This window comes from Lygodium microphyllum, unplaced genomic scaffold, assembly GCF_053477565.2.
Source record: "Lygodium microphyllum isolate KBCC unplaced genomic scaffold, Lygodium_microphyllum_v1.1.10 scaffold_179, whole genome shotgun sequence".
Taxonomy (NCBI): Eukaryota; Viridiplantae; Streptophyta; class Polypodiopsida; order Schizaeales; family Lygodiaceae; genus Lygodium; species Lygodium microphyllum.
Window position 1 is genome coordinate 68,872 of NW_028229662.1, and position 18,981 is coordinate 87,852.

The 18,981-nt window shown below is 41.3% G+C and overlaps 1 pseudogene; it reads right to left on the bottom strand.

Moving 5' to 3' along the window:
- Positions 1-14,814: 14,814 nt before the first annotated feature.
- LOC148008342 (uncharacterized) lies at positions 14,815-16,335 on the bottom strand (annotated as a pseudogene).
- Positions 16,336-18,981: the final 2,646 nt, after the last annotated feature.

Sequence of the window (18,981 nt, forward strand, 5' to 3'; positions counted from 1 at the left end):
ACCGAGAATTGGCGATTCGGGCCCTTCTTATGTAGAGCGGCATGGACTGTTGCTCTTTCGAATTCCGCTTCCATAGTCGGATCTTCCCCTTCCTCTGCTTCACATCTTTGCCTATTGGTAATGCAGGCAGCTCTTCCCCTTCCACGGGCGGCGGCTCCCTGACCGTGCCCTGCACCTTGACGGAGTCCTTCGCTAAGCTTGGGACATTGCCTTTTGAAGTGACCGAGTTCATTGCAGTGGAAACATCGGATGTTTCGGCCATTACCGTGACTAGGAACAAAGTTGTTGACGTTATTTGTCCTTGCTTTCTTTCTTTGTCCCTGATTGTGGCCTTGAACTCTCTTAACCTGGGGTCTGAATGCTCCTCTGTTCGGGTCGCTATAAGACCAATTCTTAATACCCCTTGGTTTAGCTTGCACTTCCTGAATTATAGGTGCCGCTCGAATGAGTGCATCCTGAAGATCTGATGGACGCATAGATTCGAGACGGGTATTTACAGGTGGATTTAAGCCTGCGCAAAATTTGGACACCTGCTGTGTCGTGTCCATTTGCGGCGCATACTTTAACAGTGAGACAAACTTAGAGTAGTATGCGTCAAGGGTGAGTCCTAACTGTTTTAGCTCATAGAACTCATTCATTTTCTGTGTACGATATGCAGGTGGTAAATATCTGCCTTGCACAGCTTGCTTTAACTTCTCCCAGGTAACGGACCCCTCTGAAACCCCTTGATCCGTGCACCATTGTTTCCACCATAGTCTGGCTTCACCGGTGAGTTTTAATTTGGCGAGCATGGACTAATTGGTAGGTGCTGTACCAGCTGCTTCGAAGTAATCCTCCATAGATTCAATCCAAATCTCAGCATCCGACTGGACGAATCTGCCTCTCCCGTCAAACTCGGGTGGCTTTATCTGTTTGAGGAGCAACTTCTTTTCTTGGATCACAGTAGTACTTGATGTAGGGGGCGAATTTGGAACCTGTACCTGGGGTTGTGCCTGAGTAAAAGTTTTCTTAACATTATTATCTGATAATTGACATTAGCTTATCTTTAGTTCAGCTACCTCGTAAATCATGAAGCTACTTAACTTTTTGCAACAACCCTGATGCACAATCGGATATTGATAAAAGAAGTCCTTATTTATATTTATATGGCGTAGCCTTATACAACATCTCGTGTGATGATAATCCAATCATTACATTTAGTTTGGGGAGAACAACATTGTATTGGATTTGTCTACAGGAACTGTGTAGTAGTAGGGTTTTGGGTCATGAATCTTTAGGAATCGATAATTCATCGGAAGTTCAGGATATCCTTCCCGCTGGAATCCATACTTCCCATGGCGGCCCAATACCTTAATCCTATCAGCTGGGATTACACGGGTTACTTCCTCATATACATATGAGTTCAATTCAACTCTCCGACCTCGAATATGCAAAGTCGAATTTACGTGAGCTTCCACAAAAATGAACAGCTTCACGACTTTCAAATCTTCCAACCACTTGATCCTCTTCAGGTTGGTCTATAGATAAGCGAACCGGTGGGCAGCTATGTAATAGATTCCTGAAGACCCCGTCCATCTTCGCTCTATATATAGCGGTGATGGATTATAAATCTGCTCCAAGATATTCATCATTTCAATTCTCTGCCTATAATGCGGAGAATGCATTGCAGTCATAAACATGATCCGGAACACCAAAAACTTGTTCGACGCCTCGTAATTCTGCAAGACAGTATTGAAGATGAGGAAATGTTTGGACAGCAACAATTTCTTTACTTCATTTTTAATGAAATCTCATGAAAACAATTCCATTGTTGGTCGGCTCTGATACCAACTGTAACGTGTCCACTAAGATCATCCAGGACACGTCTTAGCAGTCCAACGGAAAGGATGTCTAGAAAACTCCGCCCGGCACTCCCATGGAATGTTACGGGTTTTGCAATCTAGGTCTTCCCGTGTCTGCCCCGTAGAGGAAGTATTCTGGCCGTTCCCACTTAGGATCGACCTGAATTTGGGTTTCCCTGTTTGGTCATTAGCTAGCAGCAACTAGCGTCAGACCCGAGCGAATTACTTTACGCAGAAACGCCAAGTCCGAAGCGGATTCACGCTGCACTTGGTTCAAGGAGAATGGGAAACGAGAGGGATGCCATGCTCAACCTCTCTGCCATAAGGCATAGTCCCATTCCGTTCCCCTAAAACAGCGTGAATCGGGTAACAGGTAAATCTAAGTCATCCTTCTCGTTATTTGCCCGGCGATGATGATCATCCCTCTGTTCGTTGAAGATTTTTGAGAAAAGTTCTCGGCTGACCGGGACCACCCAACCATAGGACGGACCCATGGTCCATCCTCCGCACTTTCCTCGGTTCGTTTTAGTTATGTAATTACCTACCACATTAATTTGACATATAACAAACAGCTTCCTTGATTAGCCTGTTAAGCACTGGTTCCTTCACGTAATCTTATCACAGGACATAAAGAAAACAATGTCAAACAACTTCTTTATTATCATTTTATCATTTTATCTTTGAAATACAAGGAGTTCCGCCCGTAGGCTTGATCATAATCCGCCCGAAGGCTATCCAGTAATCCACCAGGGATCACTATTCCAAGTTTCTGCCCGTAGACTAGTATGCGGGCCTCGAGATCCAATCCCGAGTCACGTTAGCCTCTTGTGCAGGGCCCGGAAGGCGAGGGATTTACGGCCAGAGCCCCCTCTGGCACCCAAGCGTCCTCCTGCTCCAAGTAGAACTCAACGGAGAGACCTCTCACGGCGGGTTCGGTCCACGTCCCCGGCGCGGTTAACAACCCCCTTGGTTAGGGTCAGGCAGGCAGTTGGGGGTAACTGAAGCTATCTCTCCCTTCAGGCCTTCAACCTGAAGTATTTAGATATCGTTTCATCCTTTAGTTCATTGAGCAAACAATGCAAACAGTGCTTTCTAAACTGTTACAAGCACAATCAATTCCAGTGGTCGTTTTAGCTGGCAAACTGTTAAGGAGTGACTCCTTTTCTCTGAATGCAACCCGCATTCGATCCGGAATCAATTGCAACTTGGCAAGATTCCTATCGTCCTTGGGCTAGGGTCATACCCTGTCAATACTTTAGGTTTGGTTTATGGTAAATTCCAGCGACCATGTCGCTTTAGTTTATTGATTAATCATTTGCGTCCAAGCAAATGCCTAGCTTCCCTTAACTTGACAAAGTTTCCCTAATGAGGATAGAGTAAAAGGACGACTACCCTTTTCCCCCTGCGAGTTTAAAACTGGCGCAAGAACCTGCCAACCTTAATCCACGGAATGGCAAAACTTCTTACGATCAAACCGCAAAGCTAAGCGACGTTGCAACGTATTGCACAAGTGTCGCCTCCATTCTAAGAGATCATTTCACCTAATGAATGGCGAATTCAGGTCACGGAATTAACTTCAGACGAGAAGGAGGGTTTGGGGTGTCTTTTTTTCCCACCCATCCTTAATTTCACTAAATCGACAGCGTTTAGTCCAACTCAAATCGAGTTTCATCATCTTGAACGCTTGGTCCTTAAGGTAGGAATCCTAGATTATTGTTTACATGAGCATCCAATTAGCTCAACATTTTGGGAATGTGGTTAGGACTATTGGCTTGAAGGTTTCGACTTAGCGACATTTGGAAAACTTGGCCGAATCCTTAACCTAGTTAGTGTTCAGGGTGTCTATCGTACCATATGATTCCTTTGTGGCTAGGTGATTTGGGTAATTCATTATGCTTGTCTCGCGACAAGGATGAATCCTTCCTAGAGACAATAAACTAGATCTAAAAGAGGAAAAATAGTTGCAACTACCATATTACATGTAAACATGTGCTTCATTGCTCCCACGCATCACATGGTTCACAATAACTCTATCTTTCCTTGGTATAGTAAAAATGCATGATAATCTGGATACTAACCTTCCTAGGACATACTAGGACTTACATCAAATAATCATGCTTACAACCTTGTTGTCTACACTTTAGAATCTCATGCTTTGATAACCCATGCGACCTTTTCTAGATACGGCTCCTAATGAATGGAATTTCTGCATGATGACTATGCAACACGCAACTTTCCCCTAGCTACAATGTAGTTAATGAAGTTCATACCAACTAAAACTAGTGTTAACTTATTCCATGTTACATGCTACTTGCAAGTCCATAAGATCATTATCGTACTCTTCTATTTCTTTTCGGATAATATCTTATGGGTGTTAATTTTTCCCCACAAATCATTACAAGGAAGATATTACCCAAAATGCGGCACACGCTTATTCCTTCCATGTCTAGTAACCAAATGCACTTATCAATTTCATTTCTTTGTCCTATATGTTTAGACTCATTACTTTGATAATGTTCCAAAATAGCAACATGCAGCTAGTCCTTTAAGCCGGACAACTCCGGAAATGCAACCGTTTCAATTCCATGACATGCACCATCCTTATCTAATGTTTAAAGAGATAATTTATCAAATGTATTTTTAACACTGCCACATGCATTAAAAATAAGCGTAAAATGCATTTTCCCTTATGGAATTAAGCGTGCCTAAATATTTCTTTATGCGAGAATAAACTTGAAAAAAAACCTGGACTTGTGGGCTCGGGGAGATATCCACTTGTATGCTCGGAGATGAACCTCCCGCGGTCGCGCCTTGCAACTTCTTGGGAGCCATTGTAGTCGTGGTTACGGACTCCTTTACTCTCGCTTTTCGAGACGGCTAGAGGATCGCTATCTTCTCCTTGCGTGGGAATAGGTATTTCCCTAATCGGATTCAAAATCGCGAAGTCGCGTAGGATCAAGGCCTATGGCCTTAATCCTTAGAAGCTTCTTAGGAAGCTTCTAAGAAGCTTCTGTCCTGCAGCAACGTCGAGGGGGGGGGGGGGGGGGGGGTTCGTCGTGAAGAGGGCGGGGATGGCGGCGGACTGAGGTGGCCTGGCGGCTTCCCGCACGGCGGCGGGCTGTGGCGGTCTGGCGGAATGTGGTGGCGGCCTAAGGCAGCTGGCGACTTCCTACACGGCGGCCTCCTCCCACGCTTTCCCTCCCCCCTGACTCCCTGGGGGGGGGGGGGGGGGGGGGTTTATAGGCCTTGGGGGGGGGGAAAGAGGGCCTCCACACACGTGGAGGACTCCTCCTCATGCAATCCGACTCACTCCTCCTTGGCCATTCCTCCCCACACTCCCTCTCCTCCAGCCATGCATCGGCTGGGGGGAAGGGATAATAATTAAAAAAAATTGCCTAAAAATCTCCAAATTGCCCCTTCAAAAAGGGTGTTCCCTCGCGGCTTTTACGGTCTTCAACCTCAGCCTCTTATTTACAATGCGGAGGCCTCATTTTTTTGAGCGTGCATGGTATGGGTTAAGCTACCAATAATACGATGTAGGGGATAACCTTGCACAGGATTTACACGACGTGCGGGAAGTCAATATTTACGGTACGCAGTGTGCGGAAATATTACAAAAGGCATGAAAAGAATGGAATACAAAGGACGAAAAGCTGATGTATTGGCTATGTGGAATCATTGATAATACTATGTTGTCAAGAATGCAAAAATTTCACATGCAACTTGGATACTTTTTGAGAACATGTTTTTAATAAATATAAACGCATGGAAGATTCAACTCAAGTAAGAGTTGAATACTTTGAAAAAAGAAAAAATGTATGTCGATGAGTATGTTTTGAAGGTGAGAAGCATTGCAGATGCTTTGATAGTGATTAATGTAATGCCTGATGATGATGATTTGGTTCTATCTACTTTGTGTGGCCTTAATAATGAGAAGTCTTGAAAATCATTTGTCACTTCTATATATGTATGAAAGCCATTTCTAGATTTTGATGAGTTGGTCTCTCTTATGATCACCAAAGAGACAAATATGCAAGAGGGTGACTCATCTAAAAGAGATAGTAAATAGATCCAAGCATTTTACTCAAGTTCAAAAAGGGGATGTGGCAAATCCTCTTTGAGAGACTATGGTATGGGACATGCTAGTGATAACCAGCAAAGCCAGTTAAATCAGTGATTCGGTGAAATGTAGGTTTTAGTAGGCTACGAAAACTTTAGAGGTAAGGAGAGCTCCACATGAAGAGGTGGATGACAGAACATATATTTTGAAAATGTTGCTATTATTTGCCATTATTATGAGAAAAAAAGTTATATTACAACCTATTTTTATGCTAAGAAGGATGATATGCATAGTGGTAAATTGCAATAAGAAAACTATGCATCGTCTTCACGATAGAATAAAGACAAAAATGAGCATCTCTTTGTTATGCAGCATATGATGAGTGCTATTACAAGAAAGGGGACACATGATGATATATGATATGTTGATTCAGGTATATCTAATCATATGATCATTCATACTAAATGGTTTATAGAGATGCAAGATTTACAAATCTAAGTTATGTGTAGATGGGTGATGATTCATGCCACCCAATTTCACATATTAAAAAGGTCTCCTTGTTCTTGCATGATGTCTAGACACAAAGAATCTATCAGATGTATTACATGTGCCACTAATCACAAAGAGTTTAGTGTCAATTTTCCAAATGAATTTAGTGTCAATTTGCCAAATCATAAAGGTTATAGGCTCAAATTTAATGTAAACAGTTGTTTTGTAGAAGACTTTAATGATAAGTACAAATTGGTCACAAAAGAAAGTAGAGTTGGCCGTATGTTCACTTTAGATACCATAATTCTTTTTATGAATACTACTATGTATGCTAAAGGAAAAGGAGTGGTTGCAGATATTGAATACATGACATAAGCATATTGGACATGCAAATGTGCAAAGGCTAAAATTAATGCAACCCAAAGGATTAGCTATAGGGTTGCCTACTTTTAGAGTTGTAAAATTTCACAAAGTGTGTGAAGCACATCAGTTTGGTAAGTACGCAAGACAACCTTTTTCATATGATAAAGATGTGAGCAGAAATATACTTGATGTTGTGCATACAGATGTTTGGGACCTATACAAAACGTATTTCTTGGTGGTAGTAAATACTTTATCATGTTTATTGAATAATTGTTCAAGGAAGCTATGGGTCAATTTCATGAAGAAAAATAGTGATATATTTATGCACTTCAAAAATTTCAAGGCTAGGTTGAAGAAAGCACTTTATGGGTTGAAGCTGCACCTAGAGCATGGCCTGACAAGATCAAAGAGTATCTTGTTAACATTGGCTTTTATGTTTCTAGTGCTGACCACTCACTTTATGTGAGAAAGGGAGATGCAGACTTGGTCATCATAGTCATCTATGTGGATAACTTGATTATTACGGATAATAGTGACAATGGGATTTCTAAAGTTAAGGACCTTTTAAAGAAAAAGTTTGGGATGCAGGATTTGGGTAAGCTAAGGTACTTTCTTGGTATTGAGGTGATGAATGTGATGATGATATATGGCTATCCCCAATATAATATGGCTTGGATATGTTATCCAAGCATGGCATGATACCATGTAAGCCTCTTCTAGTACCATTGAAGTAAAATGTGAAGTTGAGTGCTAATGTTGGGGATGAGATAGAAGACCCTACTATGCTCAAGAGGATAGTAGGGAGTCCAATGTACATGACTATCACAAGGCCAAACTTGAGGTATGCTATTGGTCTTGTTACTTAGTTTATGCAAATGACTAGAAAGCCTCATTTGAATGCAGTTAGACGTACATTGAGATATGTAAAGTCCACTTTATAGTATGGATTTTTTAATGAGGTAGGTAAGGATATATAGGTGTTTGGATACACACATGTAGATTGGGCTAGCAGCATGTCAAACATATGATCTACCAACGGATTCATGTTTTCCCTTGGTAGTGCTACAATTATATGGAGAAACAAAAAGCAACCCATAGTTGCTTTATCAAGTATAGAGGTTGAGTAAAGAGGTGCTGCTATGACAACGTGTGAGGTGGTATGACTGCAAAAGTTATTGGGTGATTTCGATACACAAGGAGATAGTCTAGTTTTCATTTACTATGACAATATGAGCAGCATATAGCTCACTAGGAACTCATGTTCCATGCTGGGACAAAATTCATAGAGATGCACTACCACTTTGTGAGGGAGGATGCATTTCTAGGAGAGATTGATTTGGTATATATCACTACACAAGATCACATAGTAAACATTTTCACAAAGACATTGGGTGTAGAGAAGCTTTGAAAGCTTACTTGGAGTTGCAAAGATAAACTTAAGCTTGAGGGGGAGTGTCAAGATGGCAAGCTCAACACTTGCAAACATTGATGATGGACCGCCTAGCTAGATGGGTGGTGCGCAGATCGGATGCTATACGCTCGCGTAGTGAATGCTAGAAGGTCCCCAAGAACAATAGAACTCTACTTTTTGCACAAATTACAAGATAAAAAGCATGAACGACATGAACAAGAGACCAATTGGGTGCAATCTCCCCCCATGCCCTGTGTACATAGACTATTCTCTCAATTAAGAAAAGGAAGAGTCAATTAAGGAATATAATCTCTCAATACTTTATGCATAGCATTCATCATGTGAGTTACTGAATTCGTAGCCCCTTCAGGTAGAGTACACATGCGGACTAGGCCAAGAGGCGTCTTCATTGTGGTAATGTCACGGCTTTCCAAAGCAAGCTGAAATTGGTCGTAGCCTGAATATAAGTCTCCCATGGAATAGATTTCCCTTCCTGCAAATGCTTCGACGAACTTATCCACAATTGGTGCTGACCCAACATTTCTTATAGTGACTTTATTGACGGGTTGCAAGTCTTGAATGAATCGTAAAGATCCATTCTTCTTAGGTACGGTAAGCCATCGGTTGGAATATGGAGCTGAAGATAGCTCCAATATTCACATTTTTATCTTTTCATTTAAAAGCTCCAATAATTTAGGCAAATGAGCCCTTGGAACCGGAATTGGTTTAAGATTCCAAGGCACATATGGGACTATAAAAATTACCATTGATGCCACACTGCTTGGATCCACACAACCAATTTCATGTGGCTGAAATGAAAAAGCTTTACCATGGTTCTTTAACATCTGCATGAAGATTTGCTTTTCAGCTGGCAAGAGAAAAGATTTGTCACCAATTTTCAGCTTTTGTAGACTTTCTACTGTAAATTGGTGACCAATATCTTTAGGATCATGAAGGCTTGGTTGTTTGGAAGCCCTTTCTGCTAGTCCTTCGCTTTCAGGTGGTAGAGTAGCTACCGGCTTGACCTTCTTATCAACTATTTTATACTTTGTTTCTACTCTTGCTTCATCCTTGTTTGGCTGTCCAAAAGCTTCATGATCTGCAAATTCTTGAATTATGTCATACATATCCAATGTACATACCTGTATGGACTGATTTTCTGCTTGATTTTCTGCATGAATGGCTATATAAATTTCAACCATTGTATCATTACAATTTAGCCCATAAAATAGTCCTCAAATTTCTTCATCTTTAGGTAAAACATCAATTTGCTTCAGCTCTTGCTCCATATGACTCAAATACTTTCTTTTAGCCCTATTCATGGCTGAAAACTATTTATAACAGCCCACTCCATTGGCTGAAAAAACCTGCAAATCAGCTTTTGGCCTTGCCTCCTTCATATGTGGAGGCAATTTTTTGTGACATGATGCACTGCAATAGCCTCCACTTATAGCAGCGCTACCCGAAAACCCCTAAATTCTCGGGCATTAGGAGGAATAGGATGATCTCTCAATCGATCCCTATTCCGATGGTGATTAACACAGACAATTAGGAGTTGAACAGCTTTATCATTATCCTTGCTTCTTATCCGAGCATATGATGAACCATCATCAAGAGCCTTTGTCTCTAAACGAGACTCAGAAATAAATGGTTGTCCAAGAATGATTGGATAACTGCAGGAATCTTGAACAAAGAAATGAAATTCATCTTTTACATTACCAATAGTAACTTGTACATAAGGACATGCTGCATGAAGATCGCCAGAAGAGTTATTGGCTGCCTTCATGCGCCACCCTGGGTCCACATCAATGGGCCATCCACCATTCTCATAGAGACTTCTTGACATAACATTAATTTCTGAACCATGGTCTATAAGGGCAATGCATGGAGTTTCTTTCTCACCGATTTTAACAACAGTTTCAGTAATCGCCCTTGCCCAATGGGTACGGGAATAGTGACTACTTGGAATAAAGTGAGTTTCACTTTCTTTTTGCATGTTGTGAAGAAGAGTCTCTTTCTTATGCATGGGCTGCACTTTAGATTGAGAAGTTTCCACCATTATGACTTCTTCAACTTCTGGTTCATAAATGTCTTCTTCTTTGGCTTCTATGGCTACAATCAATTCTTTGATTGCCTCCAGTCGAATCCCTTGGGTTTTCAGCTTCTCTTCATCCTGCAAATATACATGAAGTACTTGCAAAAAATCATGTACAGATTCTTCAGTTTCCTCTCCAACATATTGTCTTTTTCATTTAATTACATCAATTATTACATCATGAAATCCTCGTTTTGCAATACCAAGAATTTTACCTAATGTAAATTCAATTCTGCTTCCAAGAATCCTTTCTTCTAGGATCCATTTAAGATCTGTTGTGGTCTCTATGCCAGACTGCAACTTGTAACTGGGATGTTTGCTTTTTCTTTTTCCTTCTATTTTCTTTGCTTGAGGGGCTTCTCCCATGTCAAATTCTGGTGGTGGCGGATTTTCAGCAGCCTTCTATTGGTCTGGTTTGCTTCTTGTTATGCATTTAGTCAGTCCTGAAGAGAAAGGACCGGCAACATCTTTTTCTCTTTTCTTCTATCATGGCTTCTTGATTATTAATTTCAGCTAACCGGGCAAAAGTTGAAAATGAATCCAGAGGCTCGAACCATCTGGTTCTTCCTTGAATACTTTGACTGGCAGTGGTTAAATCATCCTTAGTTGCCTTGCCTTGCTCCATCCATTCCAAGGCCTGCGTCCACACTTTAGATTTTGCATTAGTTTTACATGTTTTAACAATTTCATTAGTTGGCTCAATTTGCAACCCATAAGTTGCAGCATCAACAACTGCATAGGCCATTCTTGTTGCCAAATCCTCCAATCTTTTCTTCATGCCACCATTGCCGAAGTTTGGCTCAAGAGGAAGCCCGATTTCGGTTGCATGAATTTTTCCATCCTTCCAAAAGACTAATTTTTGTGCTTCAGCTTCACGGAATGCACCGCACTCCCTCTTGTCATGCTGAAGGCTATCACACCAAATGCAATGTCTTTTGAAGCCTTCTCGTGCAGGTCTTTGGGCGGTTGACCGACCCCTTTCTTCTACTTTAACATCAAGCCTTTCTACTTTAGAATTAATTTATGTTAAATTAAGATGGAGATCCCACATGCTTTTAATTAACTCGTCCACGATATCCTTCTTTGGAGAAGGAACATCAGAATTTCTTGATTGCTCGGCCATAGAGACAGGAGGTCGAGAAACTGGAACAGGCTCCTTCATAGATTCAGTTGTTACAGGGGTTGATCCCCATCTTAGGTGCAATCACTCTCTTTGAGCAATCATATTAACTGCTTCAGTGACATCACTCCAAGCAGCCTTCAATCCCGACTCAGTGTCAGGGTCTTCAAGTCGGTCAATCAATTTCTCCTGAAGAGAAGAATCTGCAGCTTTTAAAAATAATTCAATCTTTTGACTTTCCATACCTTGTTGGTCATCGGGAACTAGTTGGGGAAATTTTCTTTCAAACTCTCGATGAAGAGCAGTAGCAGTTAGACCCTTATTGGGCCTTTCGACCCATTCGATGAAGATTTTCTTTGTCATAAGGCCAGAATCTTCAAGGAAAAATTCTTCTCGAAGAGCCTTCTTGAACACAGTCCATCCTGCATCTTTTTGGAAAAGACCATGAATTCGGTCCTGGAGACCATGCATAGCCAGGCGGGAAAAGTAACGGCTCCAGGCATGTTGAGGAGCTCCAAAGAAGACCATCTTGTCAGTGTAGAGGAGGATAAAAGAGAACACATTTTGCCCATTAAATTGCTTGAGCTCATGCCCAACTGCTTCTAAGGCCTTAATGGCAGCAGCATCAATCCGCTCTTCTTCTTGTCTCCGTTGTTGCTGCAATTGCAACTGCTGTTGAAATTGCAGCTGTTGTTGTTGGCTCTCTTGCATTAGATGAACCAACTATTGCAAAGCATCTCCTCCCGAACTTGATGATTCTCCCATTGGACTTCTTCTTCCACAGCGGACCTTCACGTCGGGTTCACCACTGTCGTTGCGTTAAGAGTTGAAAGTCTACCATCGGGGCTTTTAGTACAGAAGAAAAGTTTAGTATTCAAGATTCGGAAAAGGAAAATGGATTGAGGTTTAATAAGATTTGGGATTTAGAAATGATTTAGGTACGGAAGAAAAGTTCAAGCCTTCTCACTATGTACTTAGCATACATGAAAAAAAGAAATAAGACTAACTTGATTACATCAAATGCTTCAGGATACATACATCATATCATAAAGGATATTTTCAAATTCTCAATTCATTTATGAATGTCAAATGCAAGCTCTAATGGCATTTATTTCATGTACATAGATGAATTTCAACCCTTTGGAACAAGTATATTGTTGATAGATTCAAATGCATCCAAGATTTGGGCCAAAGATACATGAAATGAACTGAAGAAGCATAATTTTAGCTTCAGCCCTGTTTTAAAACAGAAAATTCCAGCCCATAATCAAGTTCAAAATGAGTGCATAAACTCAAGAAGAAGCACTTTTGATCATCTATGAACAATGTCCTTAAGAAAAGAGGTCATTTCCCTCCATTACAACCATAAAAAACCCATGTTTGCTCATAAAAATGGATCATAACAGTGGGCTGCCCTGTTTATGACTGGTTATTACAACCCATAATAGTCCATAAGTCTTCAATATCCTCACCCTTTGCTTGCCCCAAAGTCACTCAAGTACTTGGGTACAAGTCGGGCTTCATTGGACCAAGAATAAGGTAAATAAGATGAGAGAAGTTGTGCATAAGAGCAGGCTGAATACTCTTCTCTCAGATTTCCCTCTTTTATAGACTATTTTAGCATGCATTTTTGTCAGACCAAAGAGGCAGAGAAGTGGAGCTCTCACCATGTTTACATCTTCAGTAGTTGGGCTTGATAATCTTCAGTTTGCATGCTCCATTTCATGCACCATAGCTACAGCTCTCTCCAGTTTGCCTCAGACAGTGCAGCCCGCATTTTGTGCTGAAAAACGCGGGCTGCTTTCTGCTCAGTCCCTGGTCACTTTTTGACCAGCCTAGGTCACTTGCTGGTCACTTAAGTCAGTTGTGGACCTAGTGGACTTTTGACAGTTTTTGGCATCATTCTTGGGTTCTGACCATATTTTTGTACCTGAATTAATGTGATTTATCCTGCAGACTGTCAATTACTTCCAAATTGTCCAAGTTGTAGGTTCCTAGAGACTTATTTTTCATAAATGTACATGGTATAATTGAAAATTATATGCTAAATACAAAAGAACTTGTATAACTAAGATGGTTATTGGATAACAATGCCTGAATTATGTGTGAAAATGTCTCATATAACTTCCAGTGAAACTCTTCTGTGTTCATAAGAATCCCATGATTTATATCATGAACAGTAAACTTTTTGACACCGTGCCCAAATCTTAAACCTGCACATACAAGGAAAAATAATAATATTAGATAATGAATTGCAAGACATAATAAAACTAAGACTTAATTTGCAAGACTTCATTTTAAAATAATAAAAAAAATTAGATAATACAAAACACCATACTGCAAAAACATACAAACTGTCCTAACCGATTTGTAAAAAGTGGCATTGCTGTAGTGGGAGGAACGTTTTGATCGAGTCACTTTTGTTTAGGGTTCCAAAATCTCATCTTGAAATAGCTAAGTATACACCACGAGATCTATACAAAATTCTCCACAAAATGAGGACTCTGCTTCATTTTCAAAAAACCCATCCTCTATCCCCTCTATCTCCATAGGTGAGATGTCTTGGTCCTCCAGGCAGTTCATCCTAGTTTCTTGTATGCCTTTTGTCATTGCTACTATTAAAGGTGTCTCTTCTACGATCGGTACAGGGGTTCTGGCAAACACGGGGATACTCCTAGATGTCATGGGAATGACATACCACCATTGAGGTTGTTGCGGATTAGGGAAAAAGACAACCTGATCCATATTACGATTAGAATAAAAGTTTACTTTGAGATTGCTAAAGCGCGTAAAGTATTAGGGACTCTTACTTGCTCACAGTGATTTGGCAAAACAAATGTATCACTCAAATCAGTCCACTTCTTCGTTGAGTCAATCTTAACAAAGCCACTTGGTCCTCACCGAACAGTTGCACCTGCTCCTTCGAGAGTAACCTTGAACCATTGCACATCAAATATGGTCACGGAGAAACTTCGATAGTCCGCTGCAAGGATACTCTGTAAACATCCGAAATACTCCATCTCTGCAACGACACGATTTGGATCTGTGGCATGTCATTGGCTTTCCTGCTCAAACATTGCCATCACTCCACAGTCCATTGTCGAGCGTAACTTGTCGATGTGGTCTACTCTAAAATGTCGTCCACGTGACCATGCTACACTATGGACCTTATACCGGGAGAAAAACAAGTATATTAGTTGCAATTTGCAGTATAGATTGTAATTTCTTGGGATTGCATACCTTGGGATTGCATCCACGTGAGAAGTCCCACTCTTCTTCAATAATTGTTTCTCCATCTTGAGATGCTTTGGTTAGGGCCTCATGTAGCCATCTAGTGGACATGAGTAGAGGCATCTCCTCTAAGCCCTTCGGATATCAAATGGGCCGTTGCCACATACTCTACCGAAAGTCAGATCTTGCAGACTCACGCTCAGTTCAAGCATCCTTATACCGTTGCAGCCACTCCTCCATCGTAGCGCTATGCGGCATACAAAATCGGTTCACCTTGGACTCCATGGATGCGTCCATCTTCTTCTCTATTGTGTTTCCCACTAGGACATCTCCATTGAGACGATCATCCTCCTTAAGTGACCATATCAAGCCTTTGTCCTGGTCCACAGTGGACAACCACTCAGAAATATACACCAAGGCCTCCGACACTAACCAACCTTCAGCCATGCTACCCTCAAGACGAGTCCGTTGTCGCACAAATCCCTTTAAGGTCTTCATGAACCGTTCAAGGAAAAATATCCATCGACTATGGACTGAACCTACAACCTGCAATTCATCTATAATATGCACTAGAAGATGGGTTTGTATCGTGAGCATGCTAGTGGGAAGATACTTCTCCAAAAGACAAGCAGTCTCTACTGCCATGCATTTCGCGGATTCAATCGATGATGTGTGAATCTCTTTTTGGGAGACAAATTGAACCAACTCGGACAATTTGTAAATGGTTGTCCGTACCTCTGATGCCAGAGACCCCGCGATTGCGATTGGCAATACAAACTGTGAGAACCATGTAGTTAATATTGTGTATAAACAAACAGAGATTCTGAAATCTAATATGTAGAATCATGCCATACGTAGCCTCATACCATACATACCTGACACATCTTATGCCAATCATGGGATTTGAGTCCTGTCAGTTGGTCATCCTTTGTGAATGCTATCTTGAGAGAATGCATTAGGCCAGTCGGCGTGCGAAAGGACTTGATGTTTTCCTTTACTCGGTGCACTTCATTGCCAAAATAAACCCAAGGATCACGCGGCAATTGCACTCAACTGTCGACGCCACTTACAGGCCAATATGGTTCCATCTTTCCCACTGCTTTCAAATCCATCGTCACTCCTAGTGTGTCTCGCTGCCCAGTGAGGTGATCCCATAGCAAGCTACCCACATTCTTAAAAATGTGCATGGGATCTAAAAGGTGGTTAATTTTCAATTTTTCCCAATAAGTCAACTCATAGAAAATTGAGAAGCGTCGCATTCCACGGGGAAGCGAGTCTTGGTCCACCATCCTGCAATCAAACCAGCTCAGTACGTTCATTCTCGCAGGAGGGCGACCAAGAAATCCTTCTCTCATGACATGACCCTCTGGCAAAAAAGCTCGATGTCCCTCAAATACCATCTTCTTCATAGATTTTGACATACGAGAATCCAACCTTGGTCCACACAGAGGACATGCATGGTAACCTGACATGACTAGCCCTGCAAAACACACATGTACAATGAGGCATGTCATAACACCAACATTGCTCAAAGAAAACTAGCAAAATAAGAAAACACGCTTTACCATAGCATTCTCCATAACCTGGAAAGTCATGCATGGTCCACGTAAGAATTGCCCTTATAGTTGCGGATCGCCTACCAATATGTTTGCTCATGTCCTCCACTACAATTCCCTCCCACAACTCCTTTAGCTCATCAATCAGTGGAGAGAGGTAGACATCCATATTCTTGACTTTGTATCATCTAGGCACAAGCAAGCTAAGCAAAAGGTGTCCTTTCTTGGTGGAAAGCCATGGCGGTATATTGTAGTTAACAAGGACCACGGGCCATACACTATAGGAGGTGAAACGTAAACCAAAAGGATTTACCCCATCCATGGCAAAACCGAATCGTAGATTCCTCATCTCCTTTGCAAAGTCAGGGAAAGTATCGTCAATGTGATGCCATGCTTCTGAGTCAGCTGGTGTACGTTGTACACCATCAGTGGATTGATTTTCCGCATGCCATGTAGTCAACTTTACAAAACTCTTGGTTCGAAAAATATGACGAACACATGGTATCAGCAGAAAGTGCCTCAAAAACTTCTATGGAACAGTCTGTCCTTGCAAGTCATTTCGATACCTATCCGCACCACACTTGGGACATGTGGCGAACAATTCAAACTCTCTCGGAAGAGAATACAATCATTGGGGCAAGCATGAATACAATTATAATCCATGCCTAGCTTTCGCAGCACTTGTCTTGCATCATCACGAGACTCAAGCATTGTATTTTGGGTAGGCAAAATGTAAGATTTCAACGTTCTACAAATTGCAATGAAGCACGTTATTAGAGTACTACATAGCACATTTTAATGGCTTTCAATAAAGAATCATACACATCATAGTATACCTGAATAGCTCTGTCACACTCGTATCGCTCCATCCATACTTTGTTTGTATGCTCAAAAATGCAAGAAGTGTCTTCAAACGGGATACCCGACTCCCATCATACAATGGAATGACAGCCTCCGCAATTAAAGGATCTTGGGATTTCGAGTCCGTCGGAAGCAATGATTCGATCATGTCCTCTAACTCAGGCTCCAAAAAAGTAGGAGGATTGTCCATGTCTCCAGCATTCTCACCCATAGAAGGGGGTTGAGAGTTATCACCTTCTATGAGATAGTTAGTTATCTTAGATGGCATTTGTATAGAGCACGGACAAACCCATCTTACTGGATGCAAGAGATCTGCGGATTGCAATGTATCGACATGGCCCTGACCCTGTAAAGGGACCTTGGATGAGAAGAGGCATGGAGGTGGATGAACCTTCTATTCTTGGCATTTTCTCTACTATGTTCTCTCATTCTACCTCCAAAGTCACTATTCATTTGACTCCAAGAATTTTTAGTTCTTACAATCTTCCTTAAAAAAGGGTTGCAAAGTGTGTTTCTAGTGTCTATGTAGCCTATCCTCTAGCTCAATTTTGCTATTACATTCTATTGTAGTTGCCTAAATGGGGGAGTGATTTCAATTATGGGTGGGGGTGGAGGTAGAGCCTCAATCAATGGTTTGCCTGATACACTACCATGCCAACTATACTTGAACCTATCTCTTTCTCTACATCTCTATCTCTCTCACTCTCTCTCTAAAATTATAATCAAGCAAAACAAGCATCCCCCTTCACACTCCTTTCCATTTCTCTTTCTTTCAACACTTCCTACCCTATATACATTGCAAAGATTGAAGAGAACCAACAAAAGAAAAAATATAAAAACACTCTCTTCCATTTCTCTCTTTCAACACTTCCTAACCTACATTGCAAATTAAAGCAACACAAAGATTGAAGAAAAACCAACACTTTCTAACCTACATTGCAAAGAATAAAAACCAACACAAGAAAAAATTTGAAAACACTCACTTCCATTTCTCTCTCTTTCAACACTTCCTAACCTACATTGCAAAGGAACACAAAGCAACACAAAGATCGAAGAGAAACCAACACGTTCTAACCTACATTGCAAAGAAAAACAAAGATTGTAAAGAAACCAAAATAGGGCATACCGTCGTGCTCTCTTCTTCTTCCACGACCTCTTCATGCGGGCGACGCTCCTCTCCTCACGTGTGGCTCGCGGCTTGCTTCCTTGCTCACCTCCCTTGCTCACCTCCCTCTCTTGCTCACCTCCCTTTCTCTTTCTCTCCGCCTTCGCCTTGCTTCTGCAGTTCACATGCGCGTTTGAAAGAAACATTCGGGTTTCTGCGAAATGTTACCAGAGTAAGTCGTCGCTATTACTAAATAGCGACACTAATAACAACGTTTTAGCGACACAGATAGCGATGCTAATACCGACGCATTTTTTGACTTAAAATATTTCGAGGATTAGCGACGTAAATAGCGACGCCGAAAAAAAAACGTCGCTATTTAGCATCGCTATATGTGTGTACCCTTGTAGTGTTCTACATGCCCTTGCTGTAATTTCTCGAAAATGTGGCTAAAATCAGCGTCTAACAAATAGGCCTCCTGAAGCTCTTCTATCCAATCACTATGAAGTTCCATGATGGTTGAAACTTTACAAGCCCACATTCTAGATAATGAATCAGTAACTACATTGTCTTTTCCCCGTGTATGTGTAATGTCAAAGTCATAGTTTTGCAATGTAGCTACCCATTTGCATTGTTTGGGGTAAGATTAGACTGATAGAGGAAGTATTTGAGGACCCTATGGTCGCTCTTGACCCTAAATCTGCTGCCATACAAGTAGTGGTGCCATTTCTTAATGACATGAAGTATAGCCAGCATTTCTTGGTCATATACATTCATGGTCATCTCATTTTTAGCAAGTTTGCGGCTCTCAAATGCTATAACCCCATGCTATTGTAACAATATAGTCCC